Source organism: Ursus americanus, chromosome 4, assembly GCF_024610735.1.
Source record: "Ursus americanus isolate L20-20 chromosome 4, mUrsAme1.1.p, whole genome shotgun sequence".
Taxonomy (NCBI): Eukaryota; Metazoa; Chordata; class Mammalia; order Carnivora; family Ursidae; genus Ursus; species Ursus americanus.
Genome location: NC_142130.1, coordinates 15219620 through 15232922, shown reverse-complemented (window position 1 = coordinate 15232922; position 13303 = coordinate 15219620). Strand labels below are relative to the sequence as shown.

General features: G+C 42.6%; 1 protein-coding gene across 6 annotated transcripts in view; it reads left to right on the top strand.

Annotated features, from left to right (window-relative positions):
* Positions 1 to 6196: 6196 nt before the first annotated feature.
* Positions 6197 to 13303, top strand: part of TBL1XR1 (TBL1X/Y related 1) — a 167620-nt gene continuing 160513 nt past the window's right edge. For 2 of the 6 annotated variants that reach the window (XM_087861413.1, XM_087861410.1), the window contains exon 1: positions 6474 to 6596. The gene's annotated coding sequence lies outside the window, so the exon portion shown is untranslated. Of the gene's footprint in view, positions 6597 to 7232; positions 7370 to 13303 lie in introns of those variants that run through there. The other 4 variants (XM_045788684.2, XM_045788675.2, XM_087861412.1 and 1 more) reach the window with 4 other exon arrangements.

Genomic DNA, 13303 nt, shown 5'->3' with positions numbered 1-13303 from the left:
AATTCAAAGTTTAAAGGAAAAGCAGGTTTTCAAATTGTAATAAATGAAATTGCATTACTGTATATTATCTTCTTCGCCCACAAAACTTATCTTCAAGAACATTCCAGACCCAAATTGCCCTGTGGTGGCAGGGGTGACGGTGATGAGAGGTAGGGAGTAAGTGGGACAGAAATCTTTCCTGTGAAATCAGTAGATACACTAAGGGTATCAAAGAGTGAATCCAATTGATTGATTACAACCACATCTGTATTCAATAAACATTTTCTGAGATTCTGACCTAGGAAATGGTGGGTCATATAAATGTGATAAGACATGGTTCCTCCCCTCCAGTAGTTTCTCCTTTTTCCCACTTTGCATTTCTCTGTTCTTCTCACTCACTGAAGGGCCTTTCAGTGAACACTTGCACTTTCTGGGCTTCACTGCTTAGTTTCACTCCGTGGAACAACAGACGCTGAAATCAGATAGCCTTGAGTTCAAATCCTTATTTTGCCATTGTAGCGTGATGTTAGGTAAGCTCTTTGGTCTCATTACTTTGATTTCCTTATGTATCAAACTGAGATAATGGTATTTACTGTTTCTGGTTTTTAAGAAAGTGAGAAACAAAAAATATGCAAGTGCGTGGCAACAAGCTAAATAAATGGTACCAATTAATATCATCTACGGTGTCCATCAACACCCTTGTGCAGAGAGAATGCCACTTTACATCCATCTACGATAAAATGTTTGGGCTTCTGACCCCATTGAGAGCAGAGCAGCATTGATGATAAGAGAAAACATTTGGGGCAGGAGCCAGTTGAAGGGAATAGAGAACTTCTCTTTACCGACACTCATCCTCTAGTCAATGGTATCTCCACCTATGATTTCAAATATCATTACTGACAACTCCCCAGATTATATTTCCAGCTCTGATACCTCTTCTGAACACCAGATTTGTATATCTAGCTGCCTAGTCAACATTTTCACCGGATGTCTGATAGCCACATCAAACTCCAAAATAAACCTCTGGATTTTTCTCATAAGCTTTCCCTTCTCCCAGCCTTTTCCATCCCAGTAAATGGCAATCCCATTCTTCCACTTGTTTGGTCTAAAATCTTGGAATCACCTTTAACTCTTCTGTCTCTCTGACATGCCACAAAATACATCTGGATTCTCTTGTTTAACATGTACACAGAGTTTAGCTTTTTCTGGTCCACTCCTGCCACCATCACCCATGCTACCATCCCCCCACTGGGATTTCTGCACTGGCCCCTAACTAATGTCCCCTTTCCACTGTTGCACAGTTGCAGTTGATCTTCTGCCTAGTCAAGTAGTCTTTTTAAAACAGAAGCGGGATCAAGTCTCTTTTCTGCTCAAAACCTTCCAGTGGCTTTCCAATCTCACAAGAAGAAAAAGGCCCTTCACATCGGACCCCTGGCTCATTTTCCTGCTACTCCTTGGCTTACTTCATGCCAGTCAACTGGCATCATTTTTATACCAGGAATATAGCACCCTTGATTTTGCTTCTGTTCCTTTGTATTTGATATTCCCTCTACCTGGCATACTCCTTCTGCTGATATTTGCGCCCCTACCCCCCAGCCCATTCCTCTGCTCCCCGGTCATTAAGTTTTCTGATCACATGTCACCTTAACTGAGAAGCCTTCTCTAAAAGCCCTGTCTAAAAGAACATACATTCCCAACTCTCTCCCCACCATATTGTACTGAGGCTCAGTAGCTGTCATTTACCTGACTTGTTGGCAGCTAGGTATGGTCATGTGCCCAGTTCTGGCTAATGGGGTATGAGTGGAAGTAGGAAGTGCGACTGCTAGGACAAGCCCTGAAGGGGAGGCATTCGTCCTCTATTTCTCCTTTTTTTTCTGGCCCAGTGCCTGGAATCTGAATGTGATGGCAGGAGCTGGGGAAGTATTCTTAGGTCAGCAGGTAGAAGATGTGTGTGGAGTTGGCAGAGCTATCTGGATCCTTGATATCTTATCAGCTCTGGAATGCTTACATTTGAAGGGCCACAAAAGAGAAGAAACCTTCATCATGCTTCAGCCATTTTTATATTACCTTTGTTAGAGAAGTCAAACTATAGCCTGTTACAGACATGTTTTTGGGACAGCTGTCTGTCCTTCCGTCCCTTACCAGACTCAGGACTGGCATGTACATTCCATGAGGGTAGAAGCTGTGTTTGCTTCATTGTAAATAGCTTCTGGAACAGTGTCTGGCACACTCAACATTCAATGAATGTTTGTTGAATGAATGAAAATAGCAAAACCAGCGACATGATGCAGGGTCTTGTTGAGTGCTGCCCTGAAGAAGCACAAGGGTGGTCAGTATAAGCAAGGGATGGCTATGGCAACGTGCTCTGTGTGTGGCTGGGTTTCTATTCTGACTGAATCACAAAGGCAGGATACAACCTGCTATTTCCATTATCTGAGAGGCATAAATACTTGTAAGAGGGTTGTGTGTTGCTTTTGTAATTTAAATGAAGACTCCCAAGTAAAGTTCATTGTTGTAATGAAATCAGGTCACAGAGTCATGGAAAACTGTGACAAGGTTCACACTGACGAGGAGAGGTCACAAGTTGCATGCTAAGCACAGATGGAGAAAAGGAGTGTGTATGCTGAGATCTTGAGATGTGTGGCTGAGATGTGCATCAGTCCGGATGGCAAAAGCTGATAGCTGGAAGAACCACAGACAAAGAATTTCACAAACTGAGTCAAAATGAAACAGAAACATATCACAGGGTATCAGCAAGATGCTTGGGGGTAAATGCTACAGACAGAAAGCCACTGAGTTCCTGGGTGAGTAAGAATATAAAGAGTTATAGTTGCCAGGATAATATTTTTGGTATCAAAAATCTTTTTCATGCTATTAAGTTTGTTTTGAACACTTTAATTACATAGATCAACTAATGTAAACAACTTAATAAATGGTGGCTTTAAAAACATATATAGTAAAGAGATCTTGTAGGCTTGGGATTAAACCACCTTAATTTAAAAATGTTCTATTTCCTGGGTAAGGAAAGTAGCAAAGGTTAGGCTATCTTGCCATACCTCGCCCGCTATGCTGTGATATTACTGAAATAAAACAAGTCAAGATTTGTTTAGTCATTTTATAATATATATGTAACTTCTGGTAACAGTTACTGGTATGAGGTTTCTCTTTGTTGAGTAATTAGCTAAAGAGTTCAAGGGAACTTTCTTAATAATGTGCCTCTTTGCTTTAAAATTTCTTAGTAACTGTAATTTCTCCTTTCTAGAAACATATTAACATTTATATTCAAAGCACAAGGAGAGCTTTAAGATTAGAACAAAGCACTGAAAATTAGTAACAATAGTTACTTCTCTCTCTGTGCCTCGCTCTTGTGCCTGGTTCTTGCTTGAATTTTGGTGAGACCTCTGGTCATGTGTACTGGGTATGTTGGAGTGATTAGAGGGTGGGGTGACAATACATGTGACCTTTTTTATGGTGGCTCACTTATCTGAACATTTCATGTTGAGGCCACCCTGTCATTTCAGATAGGTTCCAGGATGTAATTCAAAGTGATCAAAATATGGTCTCATATAAAACTTCTTCCCGAGGGGAATCAAGGCTTTTCCCATTTAGCACTTTTTTTTTTTGTCCAAAGGTACTTCAAGTAAAGCTTTGTTAGCATGGCAGAAGAGGTGTACTTTACTGGAACCAGTTTATGGCACAGGTCTCACTTTTGGTGATTTTTATTATGATATTTATATGAGTAATTTATGCACGGAAATACCTTGTAAACTACAAAGGTGTAAACAAACATGGATTAGTATTACTGTGATAATAACTTCATTAGGAAAGAAGGCAGCTTGGTGGAGGGTGTAAGAATTTCAGGCTAGGGGGGCGGCTAGCTGGCTCATTCTGGGAAGAGGGTGTGACTCTTGATCAAGGGATTTTGAGTACAAGCCCCACGTTGGGTGTAGCGATTACTAAAAAAAAAAAAAAAAAAAAAGATAAACTTAACAAAAAAAGAATTTCCGGCTGGAAGATGTGGACCCTTTTACCTGAAGGAAGGTGGGCCCTCCCCTACGGAAGAAATGTAGAGGTCATTTTCAGGGAGGATAAGCCTGAGGCTCCTGGTATGGAGATGACTATTAGGAATCAGTGTAGTTGTGAGGTTTCATTCCCTGGAAGAGTGGTTTGACTTTATAGTAGCTATTGCCTAGAGAAGACCCAGGCAGGGTGGCACAAAGTGACACTTCGAAAACAAGCTAGGACTATACATTTGTTTCATTGGGTGGCTCAGATAATGAACCCTAATTGTACTGAGTTTACTTATCGAAGAGAGGATTATGTTTAGTGAAATACATGTGTCATTAATCAAAGCTTAAAAAAAAAGATACTATACTCATCACTTCTGAAATAGTCTTTGCCAAGGTGCTGGTTCTGCAGTAAATAATCCTCAGCTTAGAATCTTACTGAAATGCAAACCTTGCTTTCTTTGTGCTGTTTCCCTGTACTCAACACAGTGTTTTGGAAACCTTCAGTTATCTAAATTCCCATCAGGTGACACTGTTTAATCTAACATTCTCTCTTTCATATATGAAAACAGCTTTAAGGACAAACCATGGTGATGCTTTGAACTCTCTTTCTGGTGGTTGGGAGGGAGTTTCCAATCTCTCTCCCTTTCCTCTGTGCCCCGCCCCCCCCCCCACAACGTCAGGAAAAGCCTCTGGCTGCTTTCCCCCAACCCACCCTCCCACCCTACCCCAAGCAAGGGCTCAAGGGGAAAGAACCTTTGACATTGGCCAAAAAAAGTGACTGTCTAATCAGTGAGCGTTTTAGGCCACCAGGAGTCCACATGTGTGAAAGTTACTTGGAATGAACTTTTTTTCTCTTCGGTGTGAAAATTTAGGTCTTTGATATCGAGAAAAAAGACTGTTTTAAAATAACGAATACACCTTTTAAAAATATTGTGACGAAAGTATGAAAACAGAACCCCTCACCTAAAGAGGCTGCAAAAAATACTATTTTATTTTGAAGAGGGCAATAACTGAGAAACAAAACAAAACAACAAAAAAGTTTCTTTGAGGTCAAATCTTAAAAAGGTCCTAGGCTTATGCAAAGGTCTAAGACCTCCAACCCCTGCTTTCTGAGGGCCTTAGAAAGATTAACACATATGTTTTAAAAACTGAGGCACCTCCCTTTTTAAAAACAACCTGCTGCACTCCTTTCCTCAATCATGTCCCATTATCACTCATCTGAGTTATACTTTATAAACTGCTTTGATGTGGTACACACATGCAGAAAGTACACAAAGTGGATAAACTTCTACTGTCAATGCTGCCGTAGAGGTATATATTTAGTAAACATTTAGTTACATTATTTTATTTTTGTGAAATGAGAACTGATCGACCAAACCTTTCAAACAGACCCACCAGACGATAAATACCACCATATGTTTGATTCACAGTACATTTGGGCATAAACACTTCAATTACAGCTTTGTGTTTAGTATCAAAAACCTTTTCTTGTGTGCGTGTTTTCTCTACAGATCCCGTGCTCTGGATTACATTTTGAAAATCGCTTATTACAGATAAAGCCCCTTTCCAGGTATGCTTCCGAGAAACATATGTATTTATGCACACAAAGGTGTGTGCACATCTTTTCACAAACAAATGTCCATATGATGCCTGCGTCGCGCTCCCCTGCACATGCCCACCGCGTGGCGTGCCCAGCCGGCCACGCGGCGCAGCCGGGGTGCCCATGGGGACAGGCTTGCCCCCTAACACGCGGGAGCCTGGCGGGCCTCCCCGGGAAAGTTAACCTGCATTTCCACGCTGGCTGCGGCGCAAGCCTCCCCGCCCCCACCCGGCCTTGGGCCGCGCGGCCAACACCCAAGCCGCCCCGCACCCGGCAGCGCGCGGCAGTGGGGGCGGGGCGGCTAGTGCCCCAGCGGCGCCTCGCAGCGCCTGCGGGTCTTTATTTTTAAAAGACTGCGCCGCACAGTTCCAGCCCCCAGCGCCGCCGGGGCGGGCGGGAGCGAGAGGAGCGAGGCCGGCGGAGGCCCCCGCCGCGCCGCCGCCGCCTCCCCCGCCCCCCCCACCCCGTCCGCGGCGCCCCTCCCCCGCCGGCCCCTCCCCCGCGCGCCCGCCCGGCGCAGGCCGCTCGGGTTTGTTTTGCTGCGCGGCCGCCGCCGCCGCGGGCCTCGCGAGCTCATTTGTGCCTGGCTGGTCCCCATTCCTCTCTCCCCAGTGTTGAGTGTCTGAGCCGTTGGCTGCTCCGAACCGTTTGGCTCTTTCCCTTAGTAACAGCTTTTACCTTCTGCCTCAATTCCTCTCCCCGCTCGCGCCCTTCCCCCGCGCGCCGCCTCCCCCCGCCGCCGGCCGCGTGCGCCCCCGCCCCTCCCCCCGCGGCGGGAGCACCTCCGCTCGCCACCTGGGGACCCGCGCCGCGCTCCCCGCCCCCGCCCGCCCGGCGCCCATCCCCCGCGCCCTCAGCTCGCCGGGGTTATAATTGCCTCTCACCCCCCGGAGGGGTTATTTTGGGGGTGGTTGGAGGCGGCGGCGGCGGCGGCGGCGAGGAGGGGAATTTCCTTGTGCCTCCATTCCCGGGAGGGGGGGAGAGGCGTCGGAGGCCACCGTTTCCAGGTAAGCGCTGGGGGCCGGACCCCGGGGTGGGGGTGGCCGTGGGCCGGGGCGGGGGGCGCGGGCGGAGGCGGCCCGGGGGGCGCCGGGCCGCGGGGGGGATGGGCGCAAGTGGAACATGCATTTTTCAACTTGGCCCTTTGGGGAGCTGGGGTTTTGGTGGGGGAGGGGAAGGCAGGGAAGGCATTTAGGGTGCCCCATCCCCCCTTTTTCCTCTCTCAGGCTTCTTTGAAATGCTCACGTGCCTGCCCACCCCCTACCCTTTCCTGATCTCGGGGATCCTCACCCTTATTATGTTGTTGTCCCCGAAAATGTGCACCTCGGCCTTCTCCCCCGCTTCCACCCTTCGTGCATTTACACCCCCTTTTTGTGTGTGTGTATGTGGGGGGAGGCTTTCAGGAAAGAATTTGCAGCAAATTGAATCAAGGAGCCATCATGAGGCCGACTCTTTTATAGCCTATTTTTAGCAGAGGAGAGGGATCTTTTCGGTGCATGTTATTCTGTTAGCAATGGAAATCTGCTTCCCTCCCCAGGCGCGTCCCCGGTGCAGGCGCGGCGACCCGGGCCGGCGTGCTGGGGGCTGCGGGCGGCTGTTGGGGCCGCGCGTCCGGGGCGGGGGCGCCGGCGGGGGAGGGGCGCTCAGCCGCGGGGCCGCACTCCGGGACGTGTTTATTTGTAACTTAGTGCCTTTTATCGTCTTAAGGAGGTATTTGCTAGAGCCTCTTTGAAGTTGGGTTCAGAAGTGTAGAATTGGCAAAGTTATTGCCAGCTTCCTGGTAAGTTTTGGGTGGCACAAAGTCACATTATTTTCTGACAGTGTAAAGGCCACGTTGTGAGGGTGGTTTCTCGGTAACTTCCTCTTTGCAACCGATGTCATTTTTTTGAACAGAAGCAGAGTTTTATTCAAGTGAAATTATTAATCTTAAATGGCAGCTCGAGGGAAACCATGCATGTGTTAACATGTTCAGTATTTTTGGAAGTTCCTAATTTGCTGAAAGAGGCATCACTTTGCAGTGGCAACCGAGATTAAATTTAGGTTGTGAAAATGGTGTGTTTCATGTGAAATGTGGGTTGTAACGGCTCTTAAAAGAATGCTCCTTTTACTAGGTTACCTAATAACATTCTCTAAAATAATTTGGTGATTACAAATGACAAGTGTTGGAACCTAGTTAAAAATTAGATTTTTTTTCAATGTCTGAAGTTTACTTAATACTTAAAATCTTGGACTGTGTAGACACTAAGGCGAGGAGTTTTAGTACCTATGTCATTTACAGTCGACTTAGGGAAGTTTACTATTGGTTTTCTTGTTTTCCAAACAAGAACCCTATGCTGTTCTAAACGAGCTTGTTAATAAAATGTGGGTGAAATGATGGGTTATTTTTAGTCTGAATTGCCTATCTCCTCCCCCCCCATGTAATTAAGTAATCATTTGCCTCCTCCTTTTTTCCTAAAGACTCCTTTATCAGATTGGATAATATAAGGCCCTGGTGGTGTTTTCATCTGCTTACTAAAGCAAATTATAAAAAAATATCCTGGTTACACATTGAAGATACAGCAAGTGACTTTTTGGCTTTCCCAGTGCTGTTCATTTTCATTTTTGTTAAATAAGACCTGTGCTACATTGGTGTATTTTAGTAATCCTTATTTCCTGGGACTGTATGTTCTCACCATTTTCATAAGTTTATAGTCTAGGGAGATAGGGGAGCTTTGTCTCCATGAAAACTGTGTCTGTTGTATTGTAGCATGGGAGTTCATGGCAAGCAAGCTTCAGAGATCATCATTGAGGGTTCTAGACATAGTTATCATTTACCTGTGGAGGAAGTGTGGCGGAAAGAAAATATGCCTGAGAGTGGTTAGGCATGTGATGTGTGTTTATACTTTTTGCTCTGAAATCGTGTTTTCCTGCCCGTTTGGGATATGATTTTTTCCCCCAGTTTTCTATAATGCATTGTGTGATGTATGTAACCGCAACTATTAAATCCACAAATAACTATTATTATTATTATTTTTTTTTTGCTGTTGTGTAGATTCAGACCTATAGGGCAAAATACTGCACTCTCTGGAGTATTAAAACAATACATGGAAAAAGTTTTTCTTACTGTTACAAAAGTTATTTAATGGACTTGTTAATGGCTTAAAAATTGTTGCAAGGATAGCCATCAGTTTATAAGATGCTTTTCTTCTCATATACCAACTTTGGTTATTAATACGGGAGACACATGTGGTAAATGGTGTGGCCCCTTGTGGACCTTGTATTTTTGCATTGGTTGCCTCAAAGAAGTGAGAAACATTTTAATAACTTTTTACATGGGTCCAGGAATTTTTTTGTTACTTGTGTTATCAACATCTAATGAAGGTTTATCATGATTACCTTGATATGTGCCTAGCAAGAGAATAAGAAGTAACTATTTTCTGGGAGCCTTTCAAGCTAATAAGCAGAAAGGGCAAAAGCTTAGTATAAATATAGGGGTTACTGATAAAAAGAGATATGACTAATGGACCTTTGAAACAGCAACCTGTTGAATAAATACATCTGTTCATATATAGCAATGAGGTATAAGTACAACCTTGTAAAATGAGTAGCTGACAAAGGAATTCTACTTGCACGGATTATTCCAACAGTATTACTACAAAGAATTTTTGACTTAATGCACTTTGATGAAGTTAGTAGAAATAATTTGTTGGGTTTATTCAATTCCTGTGTTTTTTATATAAAAGAGGAATGTGAATGACAGTAAGTCAGGGGAGAGAGATGCCAGAAATACTGGGACTATCCAGGACTGTATTTTTCTCATGCATGTGAATTTGACTCCTTTCATAAATAACATTTACAATATAAGTCACTAAAATGGAAAAAAAGAAATTAGTAACATTGAGACATTTATACATCCCCATAGTATAGAAGGGTTAGGGCTAAAGGCTGTTTAGTAAGACTGTGGTCCAGTTTGGAGACCACCATGGTGGTATCTCCTGTTCTAACACCAGCAGAAACTTGAGTTAAAAAAAAAACCAACTGTGTGAGAGAACTGATGCTGGAGAGGTTTACTGTACACCACCTATGGGATTAGACTACAGAAGAGTACAATCAATTACCCTGTTACCAAGAGCCAGAGCAAAGGGACTGCAGTTGGGTTATGCTCTAGGAAAGGTGTGAGGTGCTTTCTATGTCATTTATACTTCAGGCTAATCCTATGAAGTAGGGAGTACTGGACTCTGCAGATGATGGAACAGAGAGGTGCAAAGTTAGTTCACTTGTCCAAGGCCACAGAGCAATCAAGTGATGCGTTAGGGTTCAAATCTAGGTCTGTCTGAACCCTAGTCTGTGCTCTTTCTAGATGACTGTAGCTGTGCCAGATTTTTCCAGCTGTCTTGTCAGTTTTGTCTGTCCGTGTCCTTGCAAAAAATTAGTGTTTTGAATCAAATTTATAATTCTGTAGTTGGGCATCTCCACTAACTGGGTCAAGTAATTGCATGGATAAGTGGAATTCCTAGGACTCAAACATTAACTCTCTGGAACCATTTAATAAGGTGCAGTCTCTTGTAAACTGCTGTATTTCCTATCTTAAGACTGACAGCCCTGAAGTAGCCTCTCCCAAGTACTGCCAGCAGAAATACGAAAATATGGTTTTATGCCTACAGTTAAGAAGGAAAAGCAAACAAGAGTATGCCTAACTATCCTTCAGGGTACGTATTCCTGAAAACTTGTGTAAGAACATCTCATGAAGGCTTTTCGTGTAGCATAGTGGTCCATCAGGGGTCCTTGAGGCAAACTGCCTGGGTTCAAACTCAGGCTCTGTTCCTTACTAGCTATCCAACATTGCGAGAGTAACTCCCTCTTTATCTCAGTTTCCCCTTATGGGTAATGGGGATAGTCAGCTTCATAAAGTTGAGAAGATTGAGAGAATTGTATGTGTAAGGTGCTGAGAATAGTGCTTGACGTACAAGCATCATGGAAAAGTAGGCTGTTTAGGATGATGATGATGGCTTTGGATTTGAAGTTTGCTGCTTTGTATTACATTTTATGTGCTTGTTATTTATTTTAGTGCGGACATGTCTAGAAAACATTTGGCAGTTTTATTTCCTGAGTAAAATGTTTGAAATAAACTTAGCTTAATGTATTTACTCCTGAAGTTGTAATTGAAGGCTTACCTTGAAGAATTAGATCGGATTTTAACACCAAGTAGGAACAATATCCAGTTACATTGTGTAGGCACAGTGCTGGGTCTTTTGGGTGACTTTTATTGCTGTTCTTTTGTCACTTGGGCTTGGACTTCTTGAATGTTGCACCATTTGGAACATTTTCCAACTCTTTAAATAAAGGAATTTTGTTTTGCAGGGCTAGATCCATCCGTATACCTAGGATCTCCTTTTTAGATTGGAGTGATGACTTGAAGTAGGTTATTGTTTTCTCCAGGCTTGACCTTTCATCTGTGTTCTTGTTCTGTATTTTCAGCTGCTGTCAAGTCAGTTCTGTTTGGAAGTTCTGTTGCTCTGAAGTGTCTGTAAGCCTTGTCTTATTTTCACTCCCCCCCCCTTTTTTTTTTGCCATTTTTAATTCAGCAGTAATGTTAACTACTAATATAATTTGTGTGTCAGGACTGCACAGCTGCTTTGACAAGGACTTTGACAATCTGAGTGGCTGATACCCAGGTTTTAAGAGCAAGGAAACCTAGGCTTAGGTAGAAAGGAATGCACAGAGGGATTTAGGCCCAAAGTGTCTGATTTTTAGGCCAGTGTTCCTAACTAGCAGTTTACGGTCTTCGCTGTGAATGAATGAGAGACTGAATGAATGGTTTTAGGTCTCAGTTATTACATTAATTTTCTAGTGGGTTGCTCTAAGCAGCCATTCTATCTTCTGTACTTCTTGGCAGTGTAATTTATTTAAAGTATTGGTTTCATCACGTCAGTTCCTTTGCTGGAGAACCCATAATGGCTTTGCTTTGCCAACTGGATAGAGTTCATAAGCTTCAGTGGGGCTTTTAAGGCTCTATTCTACCTGTTCAGCTCTATTTTCTTCTCTTCCCCAACTGTGATTCTGGCCTGCCTATCAGAGACTGCAGTTTTGCCATACTCATTACTCCTCTGCTTTCGCTCATGCTGTTCCTTCCTTTTGCCCTTTTTATAGTATAGTTTCAGTCCTGCTTCTTCGCTGAAGCTTTTTCTGGCCATCTTGAGTCAGGATAGTTCACTGAGATTCCATTTTGTTTAAGGAATATCACAAACTCCATAATTACTCCTTGTTTCATGGGTTTGTGTCCCATCCATAGCCCCAACTACATATTTCTTGAAGGAAAGGACTTTTTTTCTTATGGTATTAGCAGAATTTGTGATTTTTGTACCGTACCATCTGTGTGTTAGAGTGGATTGTTTCTCCGAGGCCCATGTTAAAATAAGCAGTGGTGGGTCCTGTACCACTGTTGCTGCTGTGGCAGAAGTTCTAGGCCTTCAAGGTTTAGGTGTACTATGGTAGCACTTACTGCTTAATTGGAGTTTTGACGTTGCCAGTGTTGACAAAAGAAGAAACTTTATAAAAAAAAACTTTATCAAAATGTAGAATGAAATGGAAATTGATAGTTTTGTCCTCTTAATCCTGGAACTGTAGCCATGACATTGGTGAAGAACCTAGTCTGGTTGGGAATCCTGTCACACTAAGTTGGCTTTATTTGGTTATATTTGTTATAATGAAACTTAAGATCTTGGACTTTATTTTTTTTAATCTCTTTGGCTTTTTTGCTCATTATTTTCTCTGTAGTGTGCCTAAGTAAGATGGCGTGTTTAGCTTTGTTTGACAGCATTCTGACCACATTGGAGTCTCATTTAAGTCAGTACTGTGAAGGTATTAACAGTCAAGATAGAGTTTATCTGTTATATAGTGTAAGCGGGTTTAATTTACCAGAAGAAAGTCATCATAACCATCCCTCTTCAGTAGGTTTTATGGTAAGGCTGTGCCATACCACTTCTACACAACGTGGGTCATTTATTCTAAAGCGACTAATTTGGTATTACATCCTTTGGAAATTTTTAATATTTGGAGTTCTAAAGTATGAATTTTTCAGCATGGTTTTGTTTGCATCAAACAAAATGGTTGATTGTTGGTTCCTGCTTTCTGAGAGCTTAGATTCTTAACTTAGAATTAATACAATCAAACTGTAAAGGTCATGTTGAAAGATCAACAATTAAATTTCAGTAAACATAGAAAGAATATCCAGTTTAAGAAAAAGATTTATGTGAAGTGAATAATTTGAAGAGTAAATGAGGAAGAATAGGTATTGAATGTTTAAACTGGGGAGTTTGCCACCTGTTTTCCTCTTAAACGTTTATACATTTCTTTCAGGAGGTAGAAACAGAAGAGCATGGAAAGCACGGGTCAGAGATAGTCATTCCAGTATCTTAATAGAATAATAATTCTTTATATGAAATTGTACTCTGGACTCAAACTTTTTTTTCCAGTGAGATGTTTAAAATTTTTAATTACCTTAAAACAAAAGCAGTGAAGAATTTTTACTTTTTAGGAACTAGAAATCCATGTACTTCTTGATATCTTCTTTATTTTGTCCGAGATCAAAGGTGGTATCAGTGCTTTTCTTTCTTTTTTTTTCATTGTGTCCTTTTCAGCACACTGTGTGATAGGACATTGTAATGAGATAATCAGTTAAGTGGATGTTTGCTTTTGTGTTGTTACTGTGCATCTACTTGAATGGTGGGTAGCA